This window comes from Furipterus horrens, unplaced genomic scaffold (assembly GCF_987537825.1).
Source record: "Furipterus horrens unplaced genomic scaffold, mFurHor1.1.pri manual_scaffold_1, whole genome shotgun sequence".
Classification (NCBI taxonomy): Eukaryota; Metazoa; Chordata; class Mammalia; order Chiroptera; family Furipteridae; genus Furipterus; species Furipterus horrens.
Window position 1 is genome coordinate 96,006,726 of NW_028327171.1, and position 13,978 is coordinate 96,020,703.

General features: G+C 39.5%; 1 long non-coding RNA gene and 2 pseudogenes across 1 annotated transcript in view; 1 reads left to right on the forward strand and 2 right to left on the reverse strand.

The window, feature by feature from the left end:
- The window catches only part of LOC150021531 (uncharacterized), a 42,402-nt gene that overhangs the window by 14,708 nt on the left and 13,716 nt on the right, over nucleotides 1-13,978 (reverse strand). The window lies entirely within an intron of this gene.
- Nucleotides 142-2,546, forward strand: LOC150021532 (immunoglobulin lambda-like polypeptide 5; annotated as a pseudogene).
- On the reverse strand, nucleotides 4,759-5,039 carry LOC150021533 (signal recognition particle 9 kDa protein pseudogene; annotated as a pseudogene).

A 13,978-nucleotide genomic window follows, 5' to 3' on the forward strand; every position in this document is an offset into this window, starting at 1 on the left:
GTGTGATTGTGACAATACTTTTGACTTTATTGATCTCCTAATATGGTCTCAGGGACAATATTGAAGACTGCTCATCACCCTCATATAGTATTATGTATTATATTCTTGGGCTTCAAAACAGACCCCAACCCAAAGCACCTGTGCAGCCCATCCTGCCTGCGCCCCTGCCCAACAGAACCCAAACCTTGACTTCCTTGAGATCAAAGCGTAGGACTTCCAGGTGAGCAGAGAGCTAGAAATGCAGGGGACAAGCCCGCTCCTACATTCCAGCTCACCGTGCATGCTGCATCCTGGAACCACCTTGAGTCCTGCATGTATCTTCTCTAAGCCTAAGTTTTCTCACCATAAAACAGGGACACTTGGCTCAAGGACACACTAAGAGTCACTCTGAATCCCAAAGTAAGAGGAAACAGACATGGAACTGGCATTTGTTCAACACCTGCTGTGTGCTGATACTTAGCAGACACATAATCTCATTCATCCTCAGACCCTCCCTGCTGCAGAGGAACTCTCCTCATTTTACAGATAAGGACACTGAAGCACAGAGGTAACCTAGGTCTGGATGGTTCCAACATTCACGAGCTTGATGTTACTCCTTAACTGTGGTGTATAGATCACTCCCTGCAGAACACTTGCCTAGCTGAGAAGCCCAGTGAGGAGCTGACCAAACCTATCAGACTTGACCAAACCAGCCAAGGAAGGGCCAGATCTGAGTGGCAGAAGTGGAGTGTGCAGGGGCCCAGCCTGGGAGCCTAGTCAGAAGAGAAGCACAAGACCCACCCCAAGGAAATCAGTTCATCATCCACTGGGCACTTGGTTGCCCTCCATGGGCCCTCCAGGCCCCAGGGAAATGCTCCAGAGACCAGAGGTGCCCTCGGGGAACTGGAGTAAAAGATCAGGAGAAGGTGTGCCCCACCCAGCACCCCTGGGGTGAAGCCAACAGGGGTTACAGTGGGAGATGGTTGAATTCTGGATCCCAACCACAGCAAGGTAGATGCTACTCTAAAGAAGATCCCCAGGGGCATCAACCTTGGAGAGGACTGGGCCCTGCGGGCAGGCACCAGAGAAGGCCCAGGAAGAGGACAGGGTACACTTGGATGGCCACTGCCGATGAGCAACTGGGGAACCTGCCAAAAGCACCTGCCCCCTCCAGGGATTTCACGTTGATAGTCAGCCTGGAGGTACCTTTGACTCTGAAGGAAGATGAGGCCCAGGATAGGCCAACTGGGCCATGAGGACTCCTGGGGACAGAGTCTTGGCCCCAAGTAGTCTTGGCTCTTGATGCTGCTTGGCCTGGCTGTGGCCACCAATGGTCTGCTGCCCCTGACAGCAACACTCCAGAGCATGGTGCTAGGCCCCCAAGACCCATCAGGAGCAGCCCTTGGAGCCTGAGGGACCATAGGTTCCTGCTGGTCTCCTGGGGACAGATCCCAGGTGCTGGCCTGGTGAGTTTTAGTCCGACGCTCAGTTACTGTTATATCTTCCGGGGTGGGACCTAGCTCCTTGTCCTAGGTCAGCCCAAGTTTGCACCTTTGGCGACTCTGTTCCTGCTCTCCCCTGAGGAGCTCAACAACAAGGCAACACTGGTAGTGTCTCATAAGTGACTTCAACCCTGGCAGTGTGATGGTGGAGAGAAAGTTAAATGACAACCTTGTCATCCAGACTGCGGGCACCACCAAGACTTCGAAACAGAGCAGAAACAAGTGCGTGGCCAGAAGATACCTGAGCCTGATGTCTGACAAGTGGAAATTGAGCAGCAGCTACAGCTTCCACATCACACATGAAGGGAGCACCACGGAGAAGACAGTGTTTCGCACCATGTTCTTAGAACCCTGAGAGCCCCACCATTGGGGTCCCTCCTCAGCCAGACACCCCTTTCTTTAGCTCCTCACTGTTTCCCTGAGACCCCTACCCAGGTCAGCTCAGACTGGGCATGTGCCCCTCCCTCCCTGTTTCTACTTCTTCTTAATAAAGACCTAATCATTTATAAATCAAAACAAAAACAAAAAACTGAAGACTGCTCACTTAAAGTATAGACAAAGAAGGAGACAACTTTATGAGAAGATTTCATGCGCCTTTTTCAAAGGAAGAACTCCTTACTATACAGCTATCTACATTCACAGTTGCCTAAGCATTCCAGTAATTACCTTTCTGGCAGTTTCCCTTAAAGTGCTGAGAGCCATAGGACTAATCCCTCTTCAATCACTAATAATTTGATTTAAACTAGCTTATTGAATAGATTGTCAGTTACCTTGCAAGATATTGAGAGATTTGGACTTGGAACAGGTAGGTTTTGATGAACAAGGCTTGGGAGGATCATAGAGAATGAAGAGAGGTGGAGGAAGGGAGGGCATATCTGATGCTTGTGGAGCACCTGTCTTGCCTTGTGACTCTGGCTGTCACACCCCTGGGACAGGCTCACCCTCACACTCATCTTGTAGTGCTTCTTCTGAGTTTGTGAACTGGAAAGTAGCAGCTTGAACTTTGCATACTCAAGCCAGGTTGGGAAAGTTGTAAATATTTGAGTCACTTAGAGTAACTCAATCACATAGTAAAAATTTAGAAAATTTAGAAAAATTCCAGGGTGATGGTAAATTTACTCAGAGACAGGGAAAGGAAAAAAAAAAAACACATTTTTTGCTTAAATAAAACTAAAACTGAAAGTCAGGATTTTGAAAAGTGAGGGGGTACAAATTTATGAATCACCAACTAGGTAACATTTTATAAACTCAGTTTAAAGAGAACAAAATTCATAAGGCTTTGGTTAAAACAGTTTTCTTGGACAAACTTTCTTCTATTGTTGTTCTTAGGTCATCAGGAAAGAGGTTTTATGTTTGAAAATAAAGTCTCCTGAACTAATTCATCATACAATAATGTTATTTCTCAAAACATTCCAGATTTGACTTCAATCTCACCGCCACAGTTGCTCCGACTAATGAACTTGCACAAGGAAACACGGAGCTATTATTCAGTTCTAAGCAAGCTAACTTTTGTACAGACTTCACATTCATTAGAGCCTTGTGAGTTCAGGGAGGTATGTAAGCCCATTTTTGTAGGTGTGAAAATGAGACTTTTCAGTGACTTTCCTCAGGTAACACTGTGAATTGAGATGTGGCTGAAACTCCAACTGAGAACCCCAGGCTTTTTGCCCAGTGCCCTCTCTGTCTTATTTCTCCAGTGAGTTATCCCACATCCTATTGTCAGTATATCCTGTTTGCTCTATCATTATACTCGGAATCCTACTGCTACTCCCAATCCTGCCACCTGACCTAAACCATCATTATTTTTCTCCTTGTTGTTGTCATAGCTTTCTTTCTTCTTCTTCTTTTTTAAATTTTATTTATTTACTTCTGGAGGGGAAGGGAGGAAGAGAAGGAAGAAACATCAATGTGCAAGAAATAGAACCAGTGACCTTTTGTCTTGCGGGTTGATACCCAGCCCACTGTACCATATTAGCTAGGGCAAATTATTGCTGTATCTTTCTAATTAATCTTCCTGCTTCTGCTTTCTGCTTTTTAAAAGTTATTCTTAAGATTGTTTTAAAATATAAGTCAAGGCAAGTCATGTCATTCTTCTGCACTAAATTTCCAAGTACTTCCCATCTTATTTAGAGTAGAAGCCAAAGTCTTTACAATGGCTCTCTCTACATGATTGGGCTCCAAAATCATCTCTTACTATTCTTTCCCTTGATCTTTCTTTGCCAACCACACTAACTTCCTTGCTATTTCACCAACACCCAGACTTGCTTCCATCACAGGGCCTTGGCACAGACTCTTTGCTGCCTGGAATGTTTTTGCTGTTGTTGTTTTCCTAACAAAAAATATTTTAATGTAGGAATCCACATGAGAATATTACATTTAGGTGGTTAAATTCTGCTTACAAATATAAGGTAAATGTCAAACAATATCATAATTCTGGTTTAATGGAAAACATAACAGTTGTCATGCTTAACACCTTGGTTAAGTATGGGGAGAAGGGGCAAAGGTGTCAAAGAGGTATGCAAAGATTGAACAGCCCACTTAGTCCCTAGCCCTTCTGAGAAACTGTACATGGGCTATATGTGACAAATGTCCTGTAATAGGTGGCTTCAGCCCATCAGTGATCATTCTGTTCATGCATTTTGAGCACCAAAAACTAGATTCAAAGTCTGCTTAACAAGTTAATACTATGAATCCCTTATATTAAAAAAGATCGTTTAAATTTGAAAAGCTCAAGATAAAGCATAATTGTCTTCATAATTACTTTTAGATACATTGAGACTACATTACTGTACATAATCAGGTATACTGCTATACACAGTTAATTCTAGTTACCATATTTTGTATTTGTTGGTCATCTGCACAAATTTTATGCCCCAAAAGAAATCTATTGATGCAGAAAAATGGTTACATTTGATTTCTTTTAAAGATGAATAAACTAAACTTAAGAAAGAATAGGCTTTTCTTGATATTTCATTTTTAAATTATTAATACAAACTTACTAAAAGAAATAATTATATATTTTGCCCAGCATCAAATAACTTACAGAAAATTTCCAAGATGGCCACATTTTTTGTTCATTTTCCAAAAATAAGTAAAGGCTTTCTGATTGATAGCATTTACACTCCTAGCTCTCTAAAGTAAACATTAAAAAATAAAGTACAAAAAATTATTTTCAGCTTCTGGCTAGGCCACTGAGCAACATAAGGTGTTTTTTGTGCCAATATTTTTTCAAATTCAAAAGATATTTACTTCCTAAGAACATGGCAAAGTTTTCATTTCAAACTAGACATTCTGTTTCCATGGCAACATTGTGGGATTCTTTGGCTACCGTAAGTCTTATCAGTTGACTATGGAATTTCTCAATCTTCTTTACATCTTGAACTTGGTCTGTTCTACATACCAACCAAACTAAATCATCTGTTACTTTAATGCACAAACTCCCATCAGAATGCCTATATTTGAGAACCTCATGTGCCTTCATAAGGTCAGAGAAGTAGACTGTCTCCACAGCATGCGACCAAACTCCTCCCATGTCTAGTACTGTGGCCTCTGCCTCATGGGCCAGCAGCTGAATGCAAAAAAGAGGCAGGGCTGACGGGGACCTGAAGGGGTGTGGCAGCTCACCTACCTCCTTACCTCCTATCTCCACCTCCCAATATAGGGGCTTGGGTTGTTTTTTATTTTTCAGTTAGCCATATAAGCCCTATCCCCAGCAATCATTCTCGACTTTTGCTTCATTTTTCTCCACTGCACTCATCACCATTATAGAATGCAATATACTGTACTTGCTTATTTTACCTGTCTCCTACTATTAGATTATAAACTTCATGAGGGCAGAAATTTGTTAACCTGTTTGCTTGTTTGCTTTTTCTGAGCATGTAGTACAAGTCGTCAATACATATTTCTTGAACAAATTAATTTTATGCTAATACATTGTGGGAGGGAGGAGTAGTTCAAACACCTTTGCATTGGAACATCCTTCCTGCCCATGGGAGAGTGTGATTGTACTAGAGAGGAGGAAAAGAACTTTTAGAAATTGGTGGTCATGAGGCCTAGCACAGGTATAATAAATTCAGAGCCAAAAAGGGTGGTTAAGTTCCATTCCTGACATTTAGTAATGTGTGATCAGTCAATCTCTCTGAATTTGCGTTTCCTCAATTATAAATTGTATGTGCATCAAGTCTGTCTTACTGAGTGTCTATAAGGCTCAAGTGCAAGTTTATATAACCCCAAAACTCCCACTGAAATAGCACAGGGTTCATGTTCTTAGTTATTTTCCAATTCCTTCTCACCCCCAAAGTCAGCCCCACCCCTGTCCAGAAGCGGAGGTTGGTGGTGGGGTTGAAGGGGAAGTAGGAGTGCTGGCAGTGGGAGCTGCCCCTTGGCTTAGCAAAGAAAAAAGCCTGCTGGGATCTGATTCAAGAGAAGCAAACACCCCAGTGCACATCCAGAATGATTTGGCCTTTCCTTGTGCTGAGGATGAGGCAAAAAGAATAAAACACACAAAAGTTAGCATTCTTGCTATTTAGCATTTGATTTTCTGAATACAGTTTTGCCATCTTGCTCTGGAGTATATACAGCCACAACCTGCCATCAGAGATGGCAGAGAGACCTCTGAAACATTTAAAGGGGATGCCAAAATTGATCTCCCTGAATTCTCTCCATAGAGTTATGTTGCTTTACCAGATCTGGTAATGTCATGATAGAAAAATCTTGCCAGAACGCAACAGGATCCAGAGAACTCAACAGATACTTTGATATTTTTAACTAAAGTCATATTAGTTTGGATAGTAAAATATTCAACTCAGAGTTGGAACTCAGAAATGGAGTTGTTTTCCTGGAAGTACCTTGCACTTTCTAGTCCAACAGCAGAAAGGCACTGAAGCTCAGCTGCCCAGATGATGCACTTCAAATACCACATGATTCTGTTTCCATGTTTAGTCTGTATGTAGTAATTTCCTTAACTTGTACACTTGTTGGTTTCCGTTCTTATAAACCAAGACAATATTCTAAACATTTCATGTAAAAATAAGTCGAGTGATGGCTTTACTTGCTCTTAAGTAATGTATTCATTAATAGGCCCAATGGCTCTTAGATAAGAAATATCAGGAAACTAAAATTTCAGTGACAGTGAGCAGTCTGATGAAAGCACATGATTCTATTACATGGTCAGGACTGGACTAGACCAGTGTTTGTGAAAACAGCCCCCAAAATCCTAAAATTTTATTCCCATTTTTCACTTGTCCCAGTGAATTTCTAAGAGGCCAAGTTGGTTCTGCAGCTGCTCAGAAATGTTTGGAACCTTTGGGTAAAGAATATGCTTCTCTCACCCTGGCTGGTGTGGTTCAGTGGATTGAGTGCCAGCGTGTGAAGCAAAGGGTCACCGGTTTGATTCCCAGTCAGGGCATATTCCTGGATTTGCAGGCCAGGTCCTCAGTTTGGGGTGTGTGAGAGGAAACATATTGATGTTTCTCTCTCGCTTTCTCCCTCCCTTCCCCTCTCTCTAAAAATAAATAAATAAAATCTTCAAGAAAAATAAAAAAAGGAAATGCTTCTCTCTACTTTGTCTATAGCTAATTTTAATTTACAAATCCCTTGGAAAGAGAGCCTGAATTCCTTGTGGGCCTATTAACTTGCATTTTATTTGACTGGGTTTTATCCCCAAAGGGTCATCAGAAGCCACTGTCTTGTATAAACAAAGGTTAGCTACAGTGTGAGACTTAGGTTTCAGGAGTTGACTGGCATTAATGCCCCTGGGTAAGCTGAAACTTCCAACATCATGGCATCATGTGAGTCTCCATGGAAGAGACCATGTAAGAATCATAAAAAGTCAGAGTTAAAAGGGATTTCAGAGATGAGGAAACTGAAGCCTAGGAACGTCAAGTGACTCACGGAAATCCCACAAGCCTCACTCCTTTACCACGATAGATGAGAGAACAGAGAGCAGAAATTCCCAATGTAGCTACAAGGACTTGTGTGGCCTGACAGAAATGGTTAGGGGTACTGACTCAGCAGAGAAAAAACATTTTCTGCGTTTAAATATAGTTTCAGGACCTCAGCACTTACTGGAACCCAAAAATTTTCTGGACTGCTTCCCTCTGTGGTTCCCTATGAGGTTCAAGCTATTTTCATCATTAGTTTTTGACATACCTCCAGCTTCTTTGGCAGCGAACAGGTAAACATCTGATTTGATAGACAATATGGACAGTTCTGCTCTTATGCTTAAATTTGGGGGAGTTCTTATCTTTGTCCAGAATAATTTTGATTTTTTTTTTAGCAAAGCTATTTTTGGCTTGTATCTTGATGTGGGTGTGTGAGAGAGAAACACATTCTTGGGTAAAGGGGAGAAAGTTTCCAGATATGCAAGCAAGAACAAAAACCCCAAGAACCACTCATGAAGCTAACACTTATAAAGCTAGACTTGAATGAATTTCCATTCACTTTCATCAAAGGCTAAACATATTAGAAAAAACATTTCAATAGTGCTAAAAAGTTGAAAAGAAAGCAAATAAGTGATTTCACAAGTTTGGGGCTCATATTTGGCTTGGTTTATTGAACAGAGAGGTGGAATAAAGGTGGTGATGCTATTAGATGAAGTTTGTGGCAACTGGATTTTATACTTAATTTTCTGACAAGATGGTGGTTAGTGACATTTCATTTTTCTGTACATGTGTTTCTGCTAGTTGTGCTGAGAACATCAGTGGGTAGCATTTATCAGGCACTGTTTCAGCCATCCCCACCGTATTGGGTCCTGAGAGATAGTTGCAGAGGGAAGCACCAATCAGATCCTTTTCCTGGCAAATTTAACACAATGATAGACAAAATAAACTTACCTGCATATATTTACAAAAACTTGTGGACATTCATGAAATAATGCCATAAATGGGAAGTAAAATTTAGAAATAGATCTATTATCATTCAATTTATACTTTGATTCTACAAAATTACAGTGTAATGATATGATTCCTTGGATATGGTTGATAGGGAAGAAGATTGTTTATATGTCGATCACTATTAAAACTGAGATTCATTATACTCTTCTGTCTACTTTTGCATATGTTTGAAAATCTCATAATCACAAATTCAAAAAAAGAAAAAGTTTCCAACTTTGTTACTGACTGCTTGAGAGTGGCCTTTCATCTAAGCAAGAACACCATTATCTCTTCTGTTTTCACAATCTATTTATCATTGCCACCTTTTCACCTGCTTGAGAGTGGCCTTTCATCTAAGCAAGAACACCATTATCTCTTCTGTTTTCACAATCTATTTATCATTGCCACCTTTTCACCTGGTTTCCAAATAAAAATTTTCCTTAACAAACAACCTTGAATTTGATTACTCTTGACTTTTATCAATGAAAACCTAATTAATTCCAAATGGTCTATGCTCAATCTTCCATCAAAGCTCAGATGTCAAAATGATTATACAACCACTCTCATAGTAGGAAAGTAGTCAGACAGGATATACTTTGATACTCAAAGAAAATCACCACAATCAAGATACATAGCAAAGGGCTTTGCAATAGTTTCCTTTACCAATTGGGGTGACTCTCTACCTCCACTGCTTTATCAAAGCGTACACTGTTGTAGATGGCAAAGTAGGAGTGATATTTACTTCACACCTTGGGGGAGTACCACTGTCTTTCTCTATGACTAGAGTGTCCCTGCTCTTAAAGTGGATACAGAAGAGCAAAAGTGAGGAGAGGAGAGAAAATTAACTCAATATCCCAGCATCCAGAAAACACAGTTAACATTTTGTAAGAGCCAAATATGACACACAATTGGTGGGACTGAATTTAGCATTATGGTTGATATGAGTGCTCACTTTTACTTGGTTCTGATTTTCCCAATTTGTTACTTTTTAAGCACACATTTTTTTTTAATGAAAAGAAAAAGAATTGTTTATTTAACAGTTATATGTATCTAATTATTTTTGGATTTCTGCTGTTAAGTCTTATGTTCTTTAAAACACCCATAAACACATATCCTTGCCTCCCCCTACCAAACCAGGCTAGTTTTAGAAAAGTTAGAGATACCGTTCCCCTACTTTCTAAACACAGTTCAGCTTTACCAGTAGCTGCCAATCATTCAGTTCTGATTGGGGAAACCTTGTCTGTGTTATGCTGTCACCAGCTTTCAATACAGAACCTCGTGGATTCTTAGCCTCCTTGTAAACTGCATGGTTAGTCCTTTGTAATCTACATGGAGAGCCTTCCCTTTCAAAGCAGCAAGGTACGTCCCTTCCTTAAAACTGCATCGTCAGTCCCCTCTCAAAACTGCATGGTTCGCTAAGCATACATATTTTAAATCTGCTTTATGTCACTATGGGAAAGAGGAAGGGCAAGTAAAAGTAAATGCTTAAACTAATATTGTGGAAATATTAGGCAATTCTTGCTAAATTTAGGTCTCCTCATGTAATGCCTAGTCAACTGTGAGATTATGAGGAATAAATCAGATAAGTTACTGGTTATACATTGAAAACTTCAAAGTACTATAAAATAATGATAATTTTAAAAAGCTAATATTTATTGAGTACTTTGCTATTTTACCAGCTGCAGTGCCGATTGCTGTCCATATAGTATGTCATTTAGTATTTACTACAACTCTATAAAAACATACCGTTATTCTATTTTACAATGACAACAAAAAATACTACAATAACAACTACAACAAAAATCCTGGAGACTAGGGGAAAGCTAAGTGGTCTTTTCAATTATAAATTGGCAGAAGTATATGAAAATAATTTTGATGTGATATAAATTTTTGAAGAGGTTTTGATCTAAACGTTATGGAGAATTTATCCAGGAAGTAATACCTAAAACCCAGCCTTTGGTGTTCTTAAACAGATCACTTTACTCTTTTCTAAGGGTATAAAGTCCACATCTTAATCTCTAGAACTTGAGAATGTGATCTTATTTGGAAAATAAGTGCACATATGTAATTTAAGTTAAAGACCTTGAGATTAAATCATCTTGAATTATCTCAGCATGCTCTACATCCAATGAGAAGTGTATTTATAAGAGGCACACAGAGAAAAGGACAAGGCAGTGGGACCATGAAAGCAGAAACTGGAGTAATGCATCAAAAAGCCAAAGAATGCCTGTAGCCACGAAAAGCTAGAAGAGGCAAAGAACAGATTGCTATAGAGCCTTCAGAGGGACAGTGTAGCCCTGTAGGCTTCTAGCTTCCAGAATGGTGAGAAAATACATTTATGTTGCTTTAAGCCACAACATTTATGGCAATATGTTATGGTAGCCCTAGGAAAATAACAGAGATTTAGAGAACAGAACCAGAACCAATTAGAAGAAAGTAAAAGGGTGAACTTTGTAATCATTGGAAATGTTCAAGAGTGTGAGGGGCTGTTGTGAAATCACTGGCCTTTGGCAATTGGAATAAGTAGTTCAGTTGTTGGTTGGTCAGGAAGGAAAGTTCATTGCATTGAACTGGATATCTTTTAAGACTTTCACACTTTTATTTTCTCAGATTTACATATTTCTGACTACAGTTTTCTGGAATTACTTCTCAGGAACCCTCATATTTTCCTCACATTATTGTTTATTATTTTTGGTTACGTTAAGAATAATACAGTTAGGTCCAAACAGGAAGATTAGTTTCCATGGCAGGAAGAAGCCAATGTTGAGCATGCCTGGAAAATAGACTGGGAAAACCTAACAGAGCTTCACGTCCCGGCTGCCATCTCCCTGAAGTTGATTCATCTGATGCTTTCTACACTTACAGAGGAACAACTTTCCTATGGGCAAATAAAGAAACTGCCTTCCTAATGTTATCATTACCTTTATTTGAGCCATTAGCCTGCCTGGGGACTCAAAACAAACATAATTGCCATTGACCTTAAAGTCAGTTAAATAATTTCCCTTGCCTTTGAGAAGGTACAGAATTAATACTTCTAACCCAATTAGGTTATCTAGTGAATTAGATGGCTTTTAGGAAGCCACAGGTAGAATTCTTAACATGGGCATCTCTTTCTTGAAACTCTCTCCCATTATAATCTATGATGCTGTGTGCTCTCAATTTTTCCCTTATCTTTCCAGCCCATCCTCCTGTACCTAACATAAATTTTGCAGTTCTTAAAATGTTGGATATAAAACCTCTCATTTTCTCAGTTTGTATTCTTTTCCTGTGTGATCTCATCTCTATCTATTTAACACCCTACCCCACACCAACCCGACCTTCTTTACTGTCTCTACAGTTTTGCCTTTTATAGAATGTCATATAATTGGGGTTATAGAGTATGTTGTCTTTTCATTTGTCTTCTTTCACTTAGTAAAATGCATTTAAGATTCCTGCATGTCTTGTCTTGATTGTTTGTTTTTTTTACTACATGGTATTTTATTATCTAATGGACCACAGTTTAATTACCCATTCACCAAGGACATCATGGTTGCTTCCAAGTTTGAACAATTATGAATAAAGCTACTATAAACATTTCTGTGTATGTTTTTATGTAAATAAACTTTTTTAACTCATTTGGGTAAATACCAAGAACTGTGAATGCTGGATCATATGGTAAGATTTATGTTAATCTGATAAGAATCCACCAAACTGTCTTTCAAAGTGGCTATACTGTTTTGTATTTCAACCAAAAATAAATAGGGGTTCCTGTTGTGATTCAAATAGATCTGCAGAAGTATCTCTTTGATGTGGAACATCTTTTCATATGTTTGTCTTCTTTGGTGAGGTGTCTGTTAAGGGCTTTGGCCCATTCTTAAAATCAAGTTGTTTGGTTTTCTTTATTGTTTATTTGTAAATGTTGTTTGTATATTTTAGATAATAGTTCTCCATTAAATATGTTTCTTTGCTTTTTCTAGTCTTGAGTTACTTACTTGAGAAAAAAAAAGGATGCAATCAGTATCTTCTTGCTCTAGTCTAATAATCTTCAAATTAGCTGCCATTAAGTTGAGAAAGAAATGGGGAGGCATGAAGGTGGAGAAGGAAAGAAGTAAGGCAGGCTGGAAAATTATTTCAAGAAAAGGGTATTGGATGTTTTCTGGGCACATAAATCCTTGGAAGAAGGTACTACAGAAGGCTTGTAAGTTCCTGAGGAACTTTCATTGCAAAAGAAATCATAAGACATAACTAAAATGCATTTGATTGCTGGAGACATTGATAAGACAGTTGGGCTCCTTTTGAACAAGCAGGTGTTGGACATATTCTGTAGTGCCCATTTCAATGCTCAGCACTGTGCTTGGCATTGATGCTAAATAAATGTTTATTCCCTTCCATACTGTATATCCACCCTTAATAATGGTTCTAATTTTTTTGCTTCTAAAAATTAGATCTTTAGAGCTAAGAATATTTTCTCATATCTATGCTTTGGGGCTTCCTTGCTGTCAGGAGCTGCAGGAAATTGGTGACTAGTAAAGCCCAGGATGGTACTGTATTTGGAGAAGAAAATCAAATCTCTTAGTTATCATGGCATAAATAGTGAGATACTCATTTTCCATGAGCATATACTGCTTCTCTCCTCTAAAAGATTCATCTGATTCTCTTAAGTGACACAGGACAGACCTGGAAATGATAGCATTTACTTACAAGTTATTCATAGCAAAGGTCCCCCCACCCCCTTTTTATAACCTTTTAACACTCATTTTGCCCCCAGGAAACCCTTCAGGTCTTTTATTATAACTAAAAGTCAGAGTTTAGTCCTGACTGGTGTGGTTCAGTAGATTGAGCACAGGCCTGCAAACCAAAGGTCTGCTGGTTCGATTCCTAGTCAGGGCACATGCCTGGGTTGCGGGCCAGGTCCCTAGTTGGGGGCACTCAAGAGGCAACCACACATTGGTGTTTCTCTCCCTCTCTTTCTCTCTCCCTTCCCCTCCCTCTCTCTCTCTTAAAAAAAAAGAAAAAGAAAAAAAAATCAGAGTTTATAGTCTGTGTAATATTAATGAGAACTACAAGCAGAGTGTTTTTAAAGGCTCTGTCAGCAAAGACAGGCAGCACCCACATGTTCTTTGGCTCTGTGAATTTTTGACAAGGTTTTGCTTGTCTCCTTGGTTCTGGTGAAATGTGCACATATTTGCTGGTGTGTCAGAGGTTCCTGGAAGACTACAGTGATATTAACATTTCATTGCCTCCAATCTCTCCATATTCTGGTGCATCCAGTTGGTTGTTTCATGTAAGAAATGAAAAATAAATAAATAAGTAAAGTAAAGGAGAAAAAAGGCAGATAAGAAAGGGAAGAGGGAGAGAGAAAGGAAGGTACTGTAGTTAACCTTCCCTTGGGTCTCCACTGGGGACAGGGCTGCTTCTACATGGGAAAGCCTGCCCATGTGCTCCAAATTGCCCTTCTACCCAGACTCTCCCTTTCCTCATTCCTTTACCTAACTTGCTGTTCTCGTTACATCCTTCCCTCTATAATCCACATTCAGAAAGAGGTAGAGATCCAGAGACTCATGACTACACACTGCACTTGTGAGATAACAATAGTTTCTAAATTAAAAAGAAAAAGGAAAAGAAAATTAATTTATTACTGACTCA